This window comes from Crinia signifera, chromosome 5 (genome assembly GCF_055691185.1).
Source record: "Crinia signifera chromosome 5, ASM5569118v1, whole genome shotgun sequence".
Classification (NCBI taxonomy): Eukaryota; Metazoa; Chordata; class Amphibia; order Anura; family Myobatrachidae; genus Crinia; species Crinia signifera.
This window is the reverse complement of record NC_139221.1, coordinates 62,953,913-62,972,802: the sequence shown is the minus strand read 5'-3', so window position 1 is coordinate 62,972,802 and position 18,890 is coordinate 62,953,913.

Sequence of the window (18,890 nt, the reverse complement as noted above, 5' to 3'; positions counted from 1 at the left end):
GTAGATGGGAAAGGTTCCAAACAGCCCCGCAGATCCTCGATGATCTCATGACAACATGAGAGAGGAGTGTGTCAGTCACTACTGTCAAGCTCCGCCTCAAAGCCACAAGGTTAAAAGGGTATGAAGCAGTCCGTAATTGCTGAGACCCATTAACAAAATTAATGGGCAGAAGAGGTTTTTCTGGGTTAAAATGCATAAGGACTGGTCCTCTGAACAATGAAAAGAAAGTTATTTTCATGGACAAATGAAAGTTTGAGCTGTTCGGGTCAAAGAGGTGCAAGATCATCCATCGCGTACCAGGCGAGCGTATGCTCCCCGCATGCATTGAGCCTACAATGAAGCATGGATTCATTTCTATCATGGACTGGGGCTGTTTCGAATTTGATCCATTGGAGAATTGGTGAAAATAGAAGGAATCGTGGATTCAAAACAATATCACAGCATTTACAGCATCACGCCATTCCCTTTGACACGCAGCTTATCGGCCGTGGGTTCATCCTACAGCAAGATAATGACTCCAAACTTACCTCACATCTTGCAAAAATTATGTAGAATCCAAAGAACACCAAAATGTGATGAAAAACATAGTCTGACCATCCCAGAGTCCAGGTTGTAATCCAATTTAACTCTTGTGGGATCATCTTGACTGTTGCATTTGCGAAGAGCGAATTATAAGTAAAATTCATCTGTGAGTGGTACTGCAAGAGCAGTAGAGGGCAAACGTAGCTGGTAAAATTGCTAGCTAGAATGCCCAGAGTGTCCACTAATAAGGGCGCATTCTTAAATTTAAAGCAAAATTTAAGCAAATCATCTTTTCAATTGTTTAAAAAACCCTGTCAATGAATACAGGAGTCACATAGTTCTATATGGTGCTGGTTTAGTGTTTTCATTTGTATCCTTTGATGGGTTTTTTATTTTAGCATTGAGTATTTATAAATGTAAAAAGCGCCTTTATGTCCTTTACGCTGTCTGTTCTCTATTTAAAAAAAAACTACAAAACATGATGATGCTTTATAAATAAATAAGAATAAAATAACGTCTACTTTCCTCAATTTTATATACTCCCCTCCCTTTCTATACTCCAGTTTCAGCTAAGAAAAAACAGTGTGTATATAGCTCTATTGTGGTTATTATAAACTACATTCAGTGGCGGAACTACCGAGGGTGCAGGGGGTGCAGCTGCTATGGGGCCCGGCGGCTGGGGGGGCCCGATAGATAGCAAGCACTCCCCTGCACCTTGCTTAGGTTTTTTAAAAAATGTTTAAAGGAGATGCTGCCGGTAAAGACTCTGAGCTGCTCAACGCCGCCGGAGGAGAAAGTAAGGCGGAGCCAGGCGGGGGGATGGAAGGGGGTGCGTGCGTGTCCGGAAGAGAGACTCTGCGAGGAGGAGGGATTGTCTCTCTGCCTGCCTAGCTCTGGCACGGCAGTGGGACTGCGCTGCCTCAACTGCTTCTGGGACTGACACTGTATGCAGCCAGCCAGCCACCAGCGGGGTACTGTGCGGCGCAGCGGCGCTGATACACTGCCGGGACGGGGACTCGGCAAATAGTTATGGAAAGGAGGTGGCGGGGCTGCTAAACAGGCTTGCTCTATGCAGCGGCCGGGTGGAGGCAGGGCCTCACAGTCGCCTTGCCGCCTTCTTATCTGTTTGCGTTTGTCCCCGTGTGGTCCCCCACCTCCTCCTCTCCATAATAACACTCCCTGTGTCGCTGACCCCGCCGTTTCTCAGTGTGAGTGCCCCACTGCTGCCCCTAAGCCGCTCCCTCTCTTGCATATGCAATGTGCGACGGGGCGTCATGACATCACCGCGCACATTACCATATGCGCAAACTGTGCTGGGGCAGGACGGGGGTCCGCAAAAGTGCATGCCATGGCTATATTGCTGCTGTAACTGGAGGGTGAGTGTAGCCAGGGCATATGGAGGAGAGTCGGGACAGATGACAGAGGATGGGTGGGAAGTGAGGAGGTGATGTGTGACAGTAGATGGGGGATGTGTGACAGGAGATGTGTGACAGGAGGTGGGGGGAGGTGATTTGTGACAGGAGATGGGGGTAAGAGATGTGTGACAGGAGATGGGGGAGGTGTGTGATAGGAGATGGGGGGAGGTGATTTGTGACAGGAGATGGGGGTAAGAGATGTGTGACAGGAGATGGGGGAGGTGATGTGTGACAGGAGATGGGGAGGTGATGTGTGACAAGAGATGGGGGGAGGTGATGTGTGACAGGAGATGGGGGATGTGTGACAGGAGGTGATTTGTGACAGGAGATGGGGGGAGGAGATGGGGATAAGAGATGTGTGACAGGAGATGGGGAGGTGATGTGTGACCAGAGATGGGGGGAGGTGATGTGTGACAGGAGATGGGGGAGGTGATGTGTGACAGGAGATGGGGGAGGTGATGTGTGACAGGAGATGGGGGAGGTGTGACAGGAGATGGGGGGAGGTGATCTCTGAAGGAGATGGGGGGAGGAGATGTGTGACGGGAGATGGGGGGATGCGTGACAGAAGATGGGGGTATGTGTGACAGGAGATGGGGGGAGATTTGTGACAGGAGATGGGGGTGCTAAGGAGCAAATGTGTGACAGGAGATGGAGGATGTGTGACAGTAGATGGGTGGAGGACATGTGTGACAGGAGATGGGGGATGTGTGACAGGAGATGAGGGAGGAGATGTGTGACAAGAGATGGGGGAGAGATTGTTCTGCAGCAGCCCTGCCCCTGTTGTTATACAGCAATCAGCAGAAAATGGCTGAGCGCCTGGCGGCCGGAGTCACGCCCCCTGCCTGCTCCTCTCCTGAATACAAAGTCGTTCAGTGTGCAGTGCTGGTGCAGTGCAGCAACAGAAGAGTTACCAGTAACAGCAGCGAAAATGAACTGGTAAGTCAGCACTGCCACTAAGTAAAATAATTGTTGTAGATTAGTTTGTGCCCACTTATGCTTCTACTGCCTGCTTCCTCAAGGGTTGCTTACCCTCCCGAATTGCCCGGGAGGGTCCCAAAAATAGGGTCCCTCTTCCAACCCTCCTCCCCCCAGAAGGGAGGGCAAGTCTACTGCATTTAGTGGGGCCCCTTTAAAATGGGCCTCCACACCCTCTCCCTCATACCGGGAGTGGCTAAATGGCAAATTGTATCATTTAGTACCACCCCCTCCTTGAAGAGCGGCATTTTCCGGGATGAGGGGTGGGGCTACATGACAGTAAGCCCGACCCCTGGAAAAGCTGCAGAGAGTCTCCTGAGAGGAGACTCTAAAGCAGGGCTGGCCAAAAGGTCGATCGCGGTCTACCGGTCTATCACGTAGCTCCCACCGGTAGAACGCGATCAAGTGCTCTGCCAGCCTACCTTACCCACAACCGTATGTCAGATAAGTAACACCAACGGGCCCAGCAGCAGCGCATGATTAAAATGAAGTTCAGCCGCTAGCCAATAGGAGCAGCTGCAGTGGCTGCTCCTGATTGGCTGCCAGGCTGCGATCACTGGCTCCAACATTTAAATCCTGGCATTGTCCCCAGCTAAGTGGTGTGGTCTGTGCTGTGCTCTATGCCGGAGCTTTGATGTGCACTGTCCCGGAAGTGCTCCCGGGTACCTCTGGGTAGTGAGGAGAAAACAGGTGTTGCAGCAGTTCTCCTCCTCAGCTCGCAGCTAAGATCTTAGCCCAACAAGAACAAAGATTTTAAACCAGTGGATCGTGCGCTATGACATGCAGCTTAGGTCCAAGACAGGGGATTGAAGAACCACTTCAATCAAACAGATACAATACCAAAAAACGAGTTCTGAATTGTCCCAGTGCGCTTAGTCTCAGATGCAATTCTCTCGGTTTGTGTTTGAGATGTGAGTGGACCCCAAAACAGAAAACAAGAAATAAAAATAGTGTAATACTATTTTACATAAAACGATGCTCCAAATTATTGATATCCTTGCAGAATTTAAACCGTACCAGAATTATATGTCTACTGATTTTGTAGACTCAAGCGTGTTTATCATAGGGGGCTGTATCCCACAGGCAAATCACCTCCTCTTCCCTCTTTCTCTGAATGTGGTGGTAGACACTCGGAGGAGCACAGAGAGAGAAGAGAAAATACTTGGTGCAATACGTTTTATTTCAACAAAAAGTGCAGTAAAACAAATACCAAGATAGGATATCAGGACTCTCACCCTATATTATTGTCCACAATGGAATGTTGCAGACAAAACAAGCATGGTGTGATATTCAACAGGCGTCCCTGGATGCTGAATCTTCGGGTTCGATTGTCCTGACGTCCTCCTTCTGTCTCCACAAGCCGCCGACCGGTTTCGATACCAAAGTATCTTCCTCAGGGCATGTGGAAGTGGTGAGACATGTTCGGTATTTATCCCCCTTCCGGGGTTTCTAAAAGACAGGCCTAATTCCAGACATAGATTTCTCTATCATCTAAAATCCTATACACATTGATGGTATACCAATGTCCTGAATTCACATTCCAGGACGTTTCTTATACATTGCAGGCAGGGGAACAGCTGTGACTTATTTAATGCTTAGAAGCGCTGTACACTTCCTGGTTAGTGTCCGCCGGAAGTGACGTTTGCGTGTCACATGCGTTCCAACTCTGGGAACAAGTGTATCTTGATTGCTGCAGGTGTGTGATACGTACTTCCTGGTTAGCGGCCGCCGGAAGTGACGTTTGCGTGTCACATGCGTTTCATTGCGTCCCCGAACTTCCGGTTTTTATTCCCGGACGGGGGGCAGCAACAGGGTAGCGTGAAAGGAGGTTCCACCTCCTATGTTGTTCCTTTAATAGCGCTGTCACTTCTTATTGTCCCAGAGTCCTCAATGTATAAAGTGCAAGACGTGCCAACAGTATAAAAATAGAAAAATAGAAAATATGTCAGTGGTATGATAAAAATACATAAAAGTGCATAATTAAAAACAGTGACATATTAAAAACATGAAAATTATAAAAACCATTTAGTTTCGAAGTCCTTAAGACCACTCGGCATAAGAGTTTTGTAATTAAAAATAAGAGACATTTCACATTTAGCTAGTTTTTTTGTGAAATTGCCCCCTCTAGCACCTGGAGTCACTTTTTGAAGCACATAGAAATTTTTAATTTCTTTTGGGTCACATGAGTGGCAGGTTTTAAAGTGCATTGAAAGTTGCTGTCTCACGGCTGGCAGTGTCTTCCAAGCAGCTGTTAATCAGTATATAGTAGCTTGTGCTGCTGATCAGTACATAATCCCATCACAATCACCCCAAGTTCCCCCATTTCATATAAAAGTATAATGTGACGCTTTCAATCTGTGCCAGGGATCTAATCAGAACACACACCATCATGTGCATATTTGCAGTGTGTGCTTTCATGTACATTCCCTGTGTCAGAATATGAATTGTGGGCTCATTCCCAGTGTCAGAATGTGAATTTCAGGCACATTCCCTGTGCCAGAATGTGAATTTCGGGTACATTCCCTGTGTCAGAATGTAAATTTCGGCTCAATGCCTGTGCCAGAATGTGAATTTCGGGGACATTCCCTGTGTCAGAATGTGAATTTCGGGGACATTCCCTGTGTCAGAATGTGAATTTCGGGGACATTCCCTGTGTCAGAATGTGAATTTCGGGGACATTCCCTGTGTCAGAATGTGAATTTCGGGTACATTCCCTGTGCCAGAATGTGAATTTCGGGTACATTCCCTGTGTCAGAATGTGAATTTCGGGTACATTCCCTGTGTCAGAATGTGAATTTCGGCTCAATGCCTGTCTCAGAATGTGAATTTCGGCTCAATGCTTGTGTCAGAATGTGAATTTCGGCTCAATCCCTGTCTCAGAATGTGAATTTCGGCTCAATGCCTGTGTCAGAATGTGAATTTCGGGTACATTCCCTGTGTCAGAATGTGAATTTCGGGTACATTCCCTGTGCCAGAATGTGAATTTCGGGGACATTCCCTGTGTCAGAATGTGAATTTCGGGTACATTCCCTGTGTCAGAATGTGAATTTCGGCTCAATGCTTGTGTCAGAATGTGAATTTCGGCTCAATCCCTGTCTCAGAATGTGAATTTCGGCTCAATCCCTGTCTCAGAATGTGAATTTCGGCTCAATGCCTGTGTCAGAATGTGAATTTCGGGTACATTCCCTGTGTCAGAATGTGAATTTCGGGTACATTCCCTGTGTCAGAATGTGAATTTCGGCCTCATTCCCTGTGTCAGAATATGAATTTCGGGCCCATTCCGTGTGTCAGAATATGAATTTTGGGCCCATTCCCTGTGTCAGAATGTGAATTTGGGGCACATTCCGTGTGGCATAATGTGTAAAGGACGTATTGCGTATGCAGGGGTATGTTTTACACAGGGGGGATGCCACTTGGCGTCACATCTTTCACGTGATATAATAATTGTTGGATTTGTACATCCACTCCGGCATTATGTCATGTAAAGGGCACCAGTGGGTCATATGTCTCTTACTGAGTAAATGTTCTGCTGTATAGATGTTGCATAATGTGTAATGGGCTTTGCGGTGTGTTGCATAATGTGTAACGGGCTTTGCGGTGTGTTGCATAATGTGTAAAGGGCTTTGCGGAGTGTCGCATAATGTGTAATGATCATTGCCGTGTGTCGAATAATGTATAATGGGCTTTGCGGAGTGTCGCATAATGTGTAATGATCATTGCCGTGTGTCGAATAATGTATAATGGGCTTTGCGGAGTGTCGCATAATGTGTAATGATCATTGCGGTGTGTCGAATAATGTATAATGGGCTTTGCGGTGTGTTGCATAAAGTGTGAGGAGCATTACCCTTTGAAGCAAGGCCACACACTTTTTTTTTTTAGAATGTATTCAATCTTCATTTTTTAAGTATCTATTGGAGGGGCACATTTTTACTGTTCTCACTAATGGTGGCCACACACGGTGAGTTGCGCACTGGTAGAGACCTAAGTTAGGGGGGGCCCCATTATAAATTTTGCTATGGGGCCCACAAAGTTCTAGTTACGCCCCTGACTACATTGCCAATTTATCTTACCATTAAGAGCACCCAAAACTGTAAATTTAAGTTAAGAAAATACCCTGGCATCTGCCTTGTTCCAGAGAAACTCTGTTATAACTCTGTCAACAACTATCATGTGATTTGGGATAGCCAATAAGATCCTGCTTTGAAATCAGAGTAAATTAGATCAAATCAGAGCCTGCACATCTCTAATTTTATTAATGCTGCTGTGCAGCTGGTACTATCTACAATATATGTAAGACCGAGTGTATGGATATTATATTCTGAAGCATGGGTCCTCAAACTGCGGCCCTCCAGATGTTGTGAAACTACAAATCCCAGCATGCCTTGCCAAAGTTTTAACACTCCCTTATAGCAAAACTGTGGCAAGGCATGCTGGGTTTGTAGTTTCACAACATCTGGAGGGCCGCAGTTTGAGGACCCATGTTCTGTAGTGTAGCAAAGTTTTGACTAGTGCTTTCAATTAAGGCTATAATCGGCCTGGTTGGGTGTGGCTCACAAGCCTTTGTATACAGTAGATGCTACCCTCTATATCTAGGAGGTGGATAGATTTATCTGCAATGTAATGTATGGATTTAAAAAAAAAATGGTTTATTTGCAACATACATGCAGATTTGCAAGTTTGCAGCATATTACAGTAGCGCTAACAATGGTCTTTTTGTTTTGTATACATATATTGTGCAATGCAGCTGGTACTGTTTACAATACGGGTAAAATCGAGCAAGACATATCTCTTTTCTGTTATGGTTCATAGTTAAGAAGTGTGTTTGTTTGCCAAGAGAAGCATTGTGCTTTGTTATGCATCATAGAAAATATTTATAGTAAAATAATGCTTATAATTATTACCTTAACCTTTGTGTCACTTTGTATGTATTTTGAACAGTGATGATTATTTTAAACATATTCACTGATTATTTGGATTGTACATAGTAGTGCCATGTCATTTGTATGCATATTGCTATTTCTTGCATACCCCATACCTGGGCCTATGTTCTTTTACCCCCTTTCATATATTTCCCAGATCATTGTGGTTTACTATGTATAGGGGGCTTGGCTTCCCTGCTGTAGTCTGTGAAGGAAAAGCTGTGTAGTCATTGTCTGCCAAAAGATGGTAGGTCCATATAACTGCAGTCTCTATTGCAAGGAACCATCTACTGTACAGATGGAGCCGGCTTTATCTTTGCCCAGCGTTCGCCTGAGACTCCTCTCTGGCGTGCGCCGGCGATAGACACTGGGACGCGCGTGCGTCTCACGTGCATGTGCATCCCAGTATCACAGTGGCTGGGCAGTGTCTCCCTGCCGTCTCCGCTTCAGGGAAACGCTGCCCAGTTCGGGGGGGGGGGGGGTGTCGGGGCGGCGAGGGGGACTGGTGGCCAGTTCGGCGGGGGAGGCAGCAGAGACCCCCTCCAAGCTCCGTTGCCACTGGGCGTGCGAGCGTCTCGTGCACGCGGCACCCTGGCGGTAGCCGGCCGCTGGTGGTGGATGGCGGTAGAATCGCCATCCACTGCAAAGATGGAGCTGGCTTGTCTAACTCTTCTGTGCCCACGTCTCTGTCCCGGCTCCCACATATATTGTTTCCTACCTGCTTTTAATTCCCTGTACGATGACATCTTCAATTCTCAATAAATGACAGTTAAATATATAATTTGTAAATTTGAATGCCTTTAACCAGGTTCTTTCATTTAAAAAATTCTAAAGACTCAAACTCCATATCCAATTAAGAAGTGCATAGGTCTACAGTCTGTAAGTATAAGGCATTTTCTTAAACCCTTATTTCATTTATTGAGAAGGATTAGCTGAGAGCCCTTGCCATCTAAGAGATTAGAGATCAGATGTCTTCGCCCTAATATACAGCTCTCCCTGCTCTCTACTGCAGCACATTTACTTTGGATTATTGCCGATAGATTGACTTTGATTGTGTCCTTGGTACAATGCCAGCAGACAAGTTAGTACCCTCCTGTTCTATTTGGATTCTGGCTCAGAGTCTCTTAATTAGAAGGATATATTGACTTGACTCTATGGCCAGCCTTAAATCTGATATACAACAGTGTCCTATTTTAATATGCCTCTCTGAGATGAGGTCATCTGCGCTATCATTCAAAATTCAGCGCAGAAGCAGGGGGTTAAGAAAGTTACAGCTCTGTAAAACTTTAATGCAATAAAACTCATAACAGGCAACAATAGTTTAATTCAAAGCATATTTTATAACTTTCATTTGCCATCATGTAAAAATGTAATTACTTTCCATATTAAAATAAGGTAATTATCATTTTAATTTGTGTTTTTGATGGCCCAAAAAGACAGGTTTTGCAGCTGGAAGAGAATTTTCATTTATTGGAAAGTTTCTGCACCCATATATATAGGAAATGATGTGCATATATATATTCTGCTGAACCCACCAAACAGAATACTAATGAGGCTATACAATGAACTGCAGAGTATATTTTCAAAACCGGTATATATACTGTGTTGTATACTGATTTAATGTAAGCCATTTAATTTAGTGGGCAATACAGTTGGTGCATATACACATATGAAATAGCACTTTGTTAACTTTAGTTGCTAATATTGCACATGAACATATTAATGTCACAACTTATGTATTTGTACATACAGTAAAACTGTTGTGTTGTTCAAAAGATGGGAGTCACACTGATGTCATGTTACACAACAGAATTGCAGAGCTACAGGTGTGTTGAAACTGAAATCTAAATTGCAGTGTAAAAATAATGCAGCCAGTATTTACCCTGCACAGAAACAAAATAACTCACACAAATCTCTCTCTATACATGTTACATATGCCCCACCTGCAGTGCACATGGTTTTGCCGATTTTGAGAACAAATGGATGTGTAGTTCAACAACAGCTGGAGTGTCAAGGTTAGCCATCAAGATTATACCCCTTTCAGACAGAAAATAAAAACCAGGAATTACCCTGGTCCAGGAGCATAGACCCAGGTTTTTATACTGTCTGAAAGGGTCAACTCAGATCTTAAATGCCGGGGCTTCAGCCCTGCAATTTACCAGGGTTTTTCCCAGATCTTAATTCCAAAAACCCAGGTCGCGGCGGTCTGAAAGGGTGCGACCCAGGTTTTTGGGATTAATGCACAAAAAGGCACTGATCACTGTGTAGATACAGGGCAGTGGTGACCAGGAGCAGGAAATGCGGAGCAGCGGTGGCCGGGAGTAGGAGACGAAGAGCAACAACAGTGGCCGGGAGAAGGTGATGGGGAGCAGGCATCTGGAGATGGACATATTGTGTATATTTTGTGACATACATTTCTTATTTTTGTGTTTATTTGTTGGTTTATAAATTGATATGTTCCAAACCAGTAGATGGCGCTGTTGAAATATATTACCACATTACGTCTAGCCATTACCCATTGAAGTGAATTAGTATTGAGTGCGGGATCATGTCTCTTGAATAATGTCTTCCCCGATTCCTGATATAATAAATAGTCCGGATGGGAACCCAAATAGTCAGAACATGTTCCATGAGGGACACAAATATCTGCCGCAAATTGGCACAGTCCTGCTACGTCATTTCCGCCTAAACTACTTCCGGCCAACACAGTGATCTGTGTTGGACAGCCGGGACACATGGACGGTGCTTCTGGGGGAAGTAGTGGTGGAACGCATATGCATTCCTTCGGGTTATCGATGTATTGGTCTCTCAATGATCAGGTCTGTTTGTTTACTAATATATCTTACTCTACAGCCGCCGAATCGTCACTCCTGTCAAACAAGGTATTCAAAATCCTTTTACTATATACAATCCGGGCTGATCATGTGACCGTGACCCGGAAGTATTTTAAATATTTATGTTTTCCATGAATTTCTTTCTTTATTCTTAACAATAATTATCAATAAATCATTAATTCTATATACTTTTTAATTATATGTTTGTCTCCTAAACATGATTTACTATTCTTTTCCACATTGAATTTGCTAATTTGATTGATTGTCCATCCCACAATGAAGTGCTTATTAACAGGGGTATATATATCACCAACTTGCACATCCCCTGTCACCTTTGATAAAGCTACAGCCAGTAGTGAAACCTGTCAGTGATTTCCCACTCCAGGATTGGGACTTGGACTGTATGCAACTGTGACTTCCCCCTCCATTTGGATCACTATTCTGTTTTTGGAATTCTACATGGGACTTATTGCTACCTTGCCCTCCTTTTACCACTTGGATGCTTTTTGGTGAGAACACCAGGTGAGATTTTCCAACTCTCAAACACAAGAGGACTTGGTACCATATATTGGCCCTCACCTCCTTACTAACGGTCTTTACAGAACACTTTGCCATGGGTGAGACCTACTGAGTGAAAATTGGGGTTTCAAACACACCATCTCTTCCTCCAGCGGAAGCAACTGCTACCACCATGTTAATAGAGAGGACCTGTGCTCAGTGTTCCCTCTAAGCTGTGTGCGCGCACACAACTCGACGAGCATGCGCACAGACATTACAACAGAGCGCACAAAGCAGCAGTGGTCCCTTTTTGCAGTTGTGGACTCAATTAATGTGTGTTTCACCCATTAACTACATTGTGTGCTGTGCTTTGAATGTTTAAATGTTTAATATCATTTTGAAGTAAAGTTAACACAAATGCTGAACGTCATTTTCCAGTTATATATGTGACGCACAAAAATTTAAATTTCCTTCAAAAGTTGCACAGCCAAAATCTTTTGCCGCACACAGCCTTCGTAAAATTAGAGGGAACATTGCCTGTGCTGCTAGTTGGGGTCCCACAACAGCTTCAATTCCCACAGATTCCTCCAACGGCCTATCTACAACTCTGTAACCATAGAGAGGATCTGTAACCACATTTAAGAACAGTGATCCCCTATCCAGTCCTCCTTTTGGTAATGTGCACTTACCTGTATTAATTATTCATATCCAATCCTGTGAGTGAGCTTGTCAATCAAATTTAGATATTCATTCATTTTTATATTTATCGTAATGTATGTGTATTTTTAATGTCTATATACAATCTTTATTATATCTGCTGTGTAGTATCATTTCATTGTAGATAAGCGCTGCTACAACTGTATATATTTTGCCTTGTTTCACCCCATAGGGATTGACTACCCCTATACTCTAGCAGCTGCTTTCAGAGAACCAACACATATCACAGGAGCCCATATCTTTTTCTCCAAAAGAATTAGATCTTTCATCTGGAGATGGAGAGCACGCTGCAGGGCAGAAAGGTAGCCTGGTGCCGGTAAACAGGAGGCTGGACAAGGCTAGTAAGAATGAGACTCCTCTCCTCTTCCTCTCCACCTCACTCCACCATCCCCTCTCACCCCCTGTCATTTCACCCCCATCACCTCACTCGCTCTTGCCAACTCATTGCCACTCCCCCCTGTCACCCTCTCACCTCATCCACCATCATCTGGCTTCATCATGCTATCTTGCCCCCATCACCTCATTCCCTCTCATGCGCCCTTTTTCCTCATCTCTCTCATTAATCAGGCTTCTGTGTGAAAGGGGTCGACACAGGAAATTCACGTTTTTTTGTGCTGTGTGAAAGGAGTCCTACCCAGGTTTTTGTATCCTGGAAATACTCGGGTTTTGGGGATTTTTCTGTCTGAAAGTGGTATTACAAACTGTGGTATTTGGTAGTATGTTGTTTAAGACATACAACAGTTCCAGTTTAAGGGGCATATTCAGCTAGCAGAGAGGCTTACCACAATCTGATTGCAGTGCCCACAGCTATTCAATTGCAGCTGTCAGTGTGGCTGTATCTCAGTTGGCAATAAACATAAAGTAGCAATGCAGGCCATACTTCTAAAGATGACTCCACAGTCAATCAGATTCAGCGATCTAATAAATTGATTGATTATTTGTTGTCTGGACTTTGCTTTTGGTTGCTATTAAGTGTTCTCACTGTAACTGATTTTTGTTCCCTGGCACAGTAATCAGATTGTTAAGATTGTGTTTCTGTAGTCTTCTACGTTTATGAAGATAAGCCAGAAGCAGAGTCAGAGGCACCACCAGGTGTAGTGACCCCCAGTGCACACTCCCACCTTCTAGCATGCAAGCTGGAGGCAAGGCTGCCTGAAAAGGGGGTGTGGTTTAATATAATACTCCAGGGACACTAGTGTGCCTTGAGCTGTTCTCAAGTGTGCCCCCAGATCTAGAGATGCCCAAACCAGTTTACAGCCACCACCAGTTCAACTTTTATTTCCTGGTCTCTTCTTTTCATGTAAAGGGCCAATGTATTTTATTTGTGTTACCTGTGGGGACCAGTTTGATTGTTTGTTGTATGGGAGCCAACAGGTTGTTGTTGTTTTTTTTTTTTTCCTGTGGGGGCCAATGTGTTTTGCCCTGTGGGGATCTCATGGTGTGCCTTAGCAATTTTAAAATCGTATTTAGTGTGCCGTAAGGTAAAAAGGTTGAAAATCACCGTCCTAGAGGTTTAAAGTAATTATTCAGTTTCTCATCTAGTGTAAATTGTTGCAATGCTGGTAAAAGTGAAGATGCACGGGAAGTGGCAGGGAAAATATGTTCCCCAGATTATGGTATTTCATTCATTATGCTACTAAAAATCAACAGCAGAGACTACATAAAGATCACACACATTTTTCAATGCACTAGAATGTTGACTTTAGAAGTGAAGGATCCCAGGCAGTTCCAAATTACAAGTGCGCTGCTGCTGGAACGGCTTCCTTCAGTTTTTGGGCCAGGTGTATCAAGCTTCAAAAGTGATAAAATGGAGAGTGATAAACAGCCAACCAATCAGCTCCTTCCTGTTATTTTTCAAACCCAGCCTGTGACATGACAGGTAGGAACTGATTGACTGGCTGTTTATCACTCTTCATTTTATCACTTTTGAAGCTTGATACATCTGGCCCTTTGACCCTTATTCAGATCTGATCGCAGTACAAATTTGTTCTCAAAATGGGCAAAACCATGTGCACTGCAGGTGGGGCAGATGTAACATGTGCAGAGAGTTACATTTGGGTGGGGTGTGTTAAAACTAAACTCTAAATTGCAGTGTAAAAGTAATGCAGCCAGTATTTACCCTGCATAGTAACAAAATAACTCCCCCAAATCTAACTCTCTCTATACATGTTACATCTGCCCCACCTGCAGTGCACATAGTTTTGCCCATTTTTTAGAACAAATTTGTACTGCGATCAGATCTGAATAAGGGCCTTTGAGCGTTGTGATTGAGAGCTGATTTTTGCTTACATCCTACGTGAGAACTGGTCCACTATAATGACCTGATATCTGTGCAAGGTGAGTTTTCGGGGGATATTGGCAGCATGGTTAGCAGGGTGCTTAGTATTTCTGCATCACAGCCCCTTTTCAAAGTGACAAATCATCTACAGTATATCACTCAGTGAGTACGAGAGATTGCGCATTCACTAGCAACGGACGCTATTTTTCATGGGTCGCACATCAAACCTAGAGATCGCTAGTGACCTTGTTTATGATTAGGAAGGATAGAACATGATCATTCCATCTTTCATAAAACTCATTCCAGCTCAAGGGCATTTGTATTGATGTTGGAAAGAATTTGCTCCAGTGTGTACTCAGCTTAAGATCACCCTGCATTTTACTTATGCTGGTCACACATCAGACCAACTTTCTTCCGTTCCAACCATTCAACTAGTTGGTTGGATGGAATAAAAACCTAGTACTGGATAGAACAAATTTAATTTGTATTAAAGTCATTTGTTTCCCAAATCTGAAAATGGAGAACAACTGTCACTCAGGCAATGTACTGTAGTTGGAACTATTTGATTTAAACAATGTCACTGAATGTTTTTTGTACATTCTCCTGAGTTTGTGAGCAAATTGCTTAGCCCCCATACAGTACCAGATTTTCAGTCCAACCAACCAACTTCTGTAGTTGGATGGTTGGAGGAAAGTTGGTCTGATGTGAGGCCATCATTAGATCATAACTTTATTAAATGAACAGTGAGAACAATAAGTAACTCACATGGTATAATGTACAATACGTCTTTCACTTAACAAAATGACACAAGATTTTTCTTTTTACCCTTTTCTTTATTAAAACGTATTAGTAAACGTACTAACTTATAGTATATACAAAAATATATGTATCTTATGTTGCTGCAAGATTCCTGACACCTTGCAAATACAGTACATGTGAGGACAGAACTAGGGGTCAAATGAATGAGATATGCAGTTACAGTATGCCAATATGTAAACATTTCTTTTTCTTTTTAAAATTAAGTGTCGTACAAAGCAAGTTAGCAGATGACAAACCACTTGTATTGTATTTCCATATTGTGTACAGTACATTTCCAAGGGCCTGTCTAAACATGTGCTTTATCCATGAATACATCACATTTAGACCAGAGGTAAATTAAATGTAGGAAATAATATTAGAAACATGATTTTCAACTTTTAGACAGAAAATTCGATAGCATTGTATTATACATATTTTTTTTTTTACCAGAATAAAGAATATATACAGGGGTTAAGTGGGTGGAACAGTGTGGACCCGAGTTCCACCACCTGTAATGGTGAGGTGAAACTACAGTAATTCAACCTCCACCATGGACCTGCACAGTAATTCTAACAGAAAAGCATTATAGTTTGCAGTGGGTACCAAAAACCCTACCACAGGCCCTGGCTCTGCCTAATGGGGGGAGAAGAGGGGGGGGGGGTAACTAGGCGGCAGAGGGAAATGGTTTACACCACCTCTCCAGGACCACTTTAAGCCCTTGAGATACAGTATATAGAGTATATCTCATCTAGATGAGGAAACCATGGTTATCTCTAAGGTAGCACAATGTGGGAGCCAGTGCTTTGCTATTTTGAACGCATATGCCCAATAGTGTTGGGTGCTGCACAAAGAAAGACCCAACAAGCTCTTAAACACTTAACTGACAATTTATGTTTAATAAAATTAATAAGCAAACAATATTATAAAAAAATAAGAAGCATAAAAGATCTTTTTAAAAACAAATAATTTTTTACATTTATTATACTTATTTTATTGAAAATGTTCTAATCCAACAACATGATTACATACGGGTTACAAAATAAAATATTATATCATAAACATCATTCCAATCCCATAATCACATACTGTATTGGTGAGTTGGTTTTAGGGGGAGGATTTCAGCTGCAGTATAACGGAAAGAGCATTAGGAGAACAGGAGAAATATTGTTGGTTAAAAAAACCTATACCAAAATATTTGAACACAACAATTTTCTGTTACATTATCATGGGGGGGGGGGGGGGGGTTTTGTCAGATGGGTTATGTCCAGAGAGAGAAACAATATCCTCCATATCCATGTATTGCTTAATTCATCTGAACCAATCTTTCATGGATGGGTGTGAGGTCGACTTCCAATAAACAGGGATAATTGCTTTAGCTGCATTAATAAGATGTCATAAAAAGTGATTTCTTATAAGTACTTGGTAGGGAGGATATATATTAATAGCCAAAACCAGGGTCTTTGTGCACTGCCCCTCCAAAGATCACTTCTAAGTATGTAAAGACATTTGACCAAAAGGGAACCAATGACGAACAATCCCACCATATGTAGATTAGTGTACTAGGCTCCGCCTTACATCTCCGGCAAGTTTTCTAAACTTTATTTTTCAAAAGAGTTAAGTAACTATACTAATGTTTCATGACTTTTGTACAGGGTTTCAAAGGTGGCGATATATAAAGAGCTTGAGTATACAGTATGTTGCAATTAATGGATTCCTAATGTACAGTATATTCTGCGTTCAACCATAGAGCTCTTTCTCCTAAGCAGCAGGGAAGGGAGGGTGGTGTGGGAAATAATATCTCGATACTAAGCCAGTATAAAGTGGAAATAGTGTGTCATGGTGGTTGAGAGGCAGAGTAAATGGGGCCTCAAATTGGGTGATGTCTTTGGTAATATCAGTTAATTTTATTGAAGAAATCATGAAATTATGAATTTGAAATTATGTCCAGAACTGTGAATGAGGCAAGCTCCAAGTGATTAGAAATATGCAAAAATTGTATGGTACTTGTGTATTTTGGCGGCGCCCATCGCATCGCATACCATAACGCATGCGATGGTATGCGATGCGACGCGATTTCGTTGGTTAGTGTACAATGGCATACAATTTTCAAATTGTATGCCATTGTACATGGCATACAATGCCATACGATGCGATGCGATTAAACATTGTATAAGCACCCTAATGGGTGCTTATACAATGTTAAGCACCCTAATGGGTGCTTACAATGTTAAATGCACCCCCACGCCACCCCCCCACTATAAACTTGAACCCGAAGCGTGGTGAGCGCAGCGAGCCCGCGAGGGGCGGCGGTACGCGTCCTACGACCTTTTCATACCCCCACTATCCACGTCGTTGTGGAGTTGAGAATAGATTAGTGTGGCGAGCACAGCGAGCCACCGAGCCCGAAGCGTGGCGAGCCCCGCGAGGGGACGCGGATACCTGTGAAGCCCGCGAAGGGACGCGTTTACCTGTGAAGGTATCCGCGTCCGCTCGCCACGCTTCGGGCTCGGTGGCTCGCTGCGCTCGCCACACTAATCTATTCTCAACTCCACGCCGACGTGGATAGTGGGGGTATGAAAAGGTCGTAGGACGCGTACCGCCGCCCCTCACGGGCTTGCTGCGCTCGCCACGCTTCGGGTTCACGTTTATAGTGGGGGGGTGGCGTGGGGGTGCATTTAACATTGTAACCACCCATTAGGGTGCTCAAAAGCACCCTTTAGGGTGCTTATACGATTTTTAATCGTATAGGGGGTCAAAATCGCATCGCATCGCATGCCATCGGGTACATGGCATGCGATGCGATACGTTCATCGTACAATGTACATCGGGGGCGCCGCTATAATACACAAGTACCAATTGTATTCCCAAAGAACTCAATAACTGGCTCAGACAAGACAAACCAAAAGATCACCACTATTTAAACACAGTTTTTTATAGACCAGAAGGACAATCCGAATATCCTAAAAAGATATGAGCTATATAAATATGAGGAAGCTTTCAACAGTTTTACAAGCATCGCGTGATAGGAGAAATAGAGGAGTGTAGAATATTCAGAAATCTACATAACCAGTGAGCTGACACAATGCTATGCGCTAAGTTAAACTCCTCTATTGTCATCCATTGTTCAGATTCTTTCAAGTACCTTATTTATCATGAGGAAGCTGTATTCCCCTCTTCCCCTGATGTTTCTGACTATATAAATGATCATGTTCAAATCGTGGTGTTGAACCACCCCAAACAAATTTACGGATTATGCATTAAATTTCCGTTTTGAAGGGATATGGATTTGCAGAGTTTCTAGAAGATGTAAGAATTTAGGATACTTTATATGAAATTAACCCTGCCAATCCAAGAAATACATTTGGAGCGGCACTTATGATACTCTGCGTGATTTGAATGGAGTAAAGGTATTTGAGAACAATTGTGACAAGTTCCTAGAAAAGTAAACCTCCAATTACTTGAGAAATGGTTGTGTGCCAGCGCTTGCTGTCTCAATAATAAATTACACGGTTCTCTTAAAAAATTATTTTATATATAAAATATAAACAGTACACATATAATTATACAAATATGAAAAATAAAAAATAGTAAAATTAAAAATGATCTTGTATTGTGAATCAATTAATATATCTTTTGCTTTAGAGGTACCAATACCAATAGTCCCAAATTGGGGAGGTGTGGTGGGGCTGACAATTATATTACCATCCTTTTTTTCTGGTCGTTTGGTTAGCCAGATGTGCTGTGACGACTGTGGTTCTTATTTGCCTTATGTTTGCAAAGGCTCAGGGGTCCCAGATATAAAGTCCTCCTTTCCTTGGAAATTAGGGATGATGCTGTAACCCATAAATTTTGAACGTCCAAGTGGTATCAAGGGGACATCACGGGATGAAGACGAACCAGATCACTTCTTTTTGGTGGATGCAGTCAGCAATAT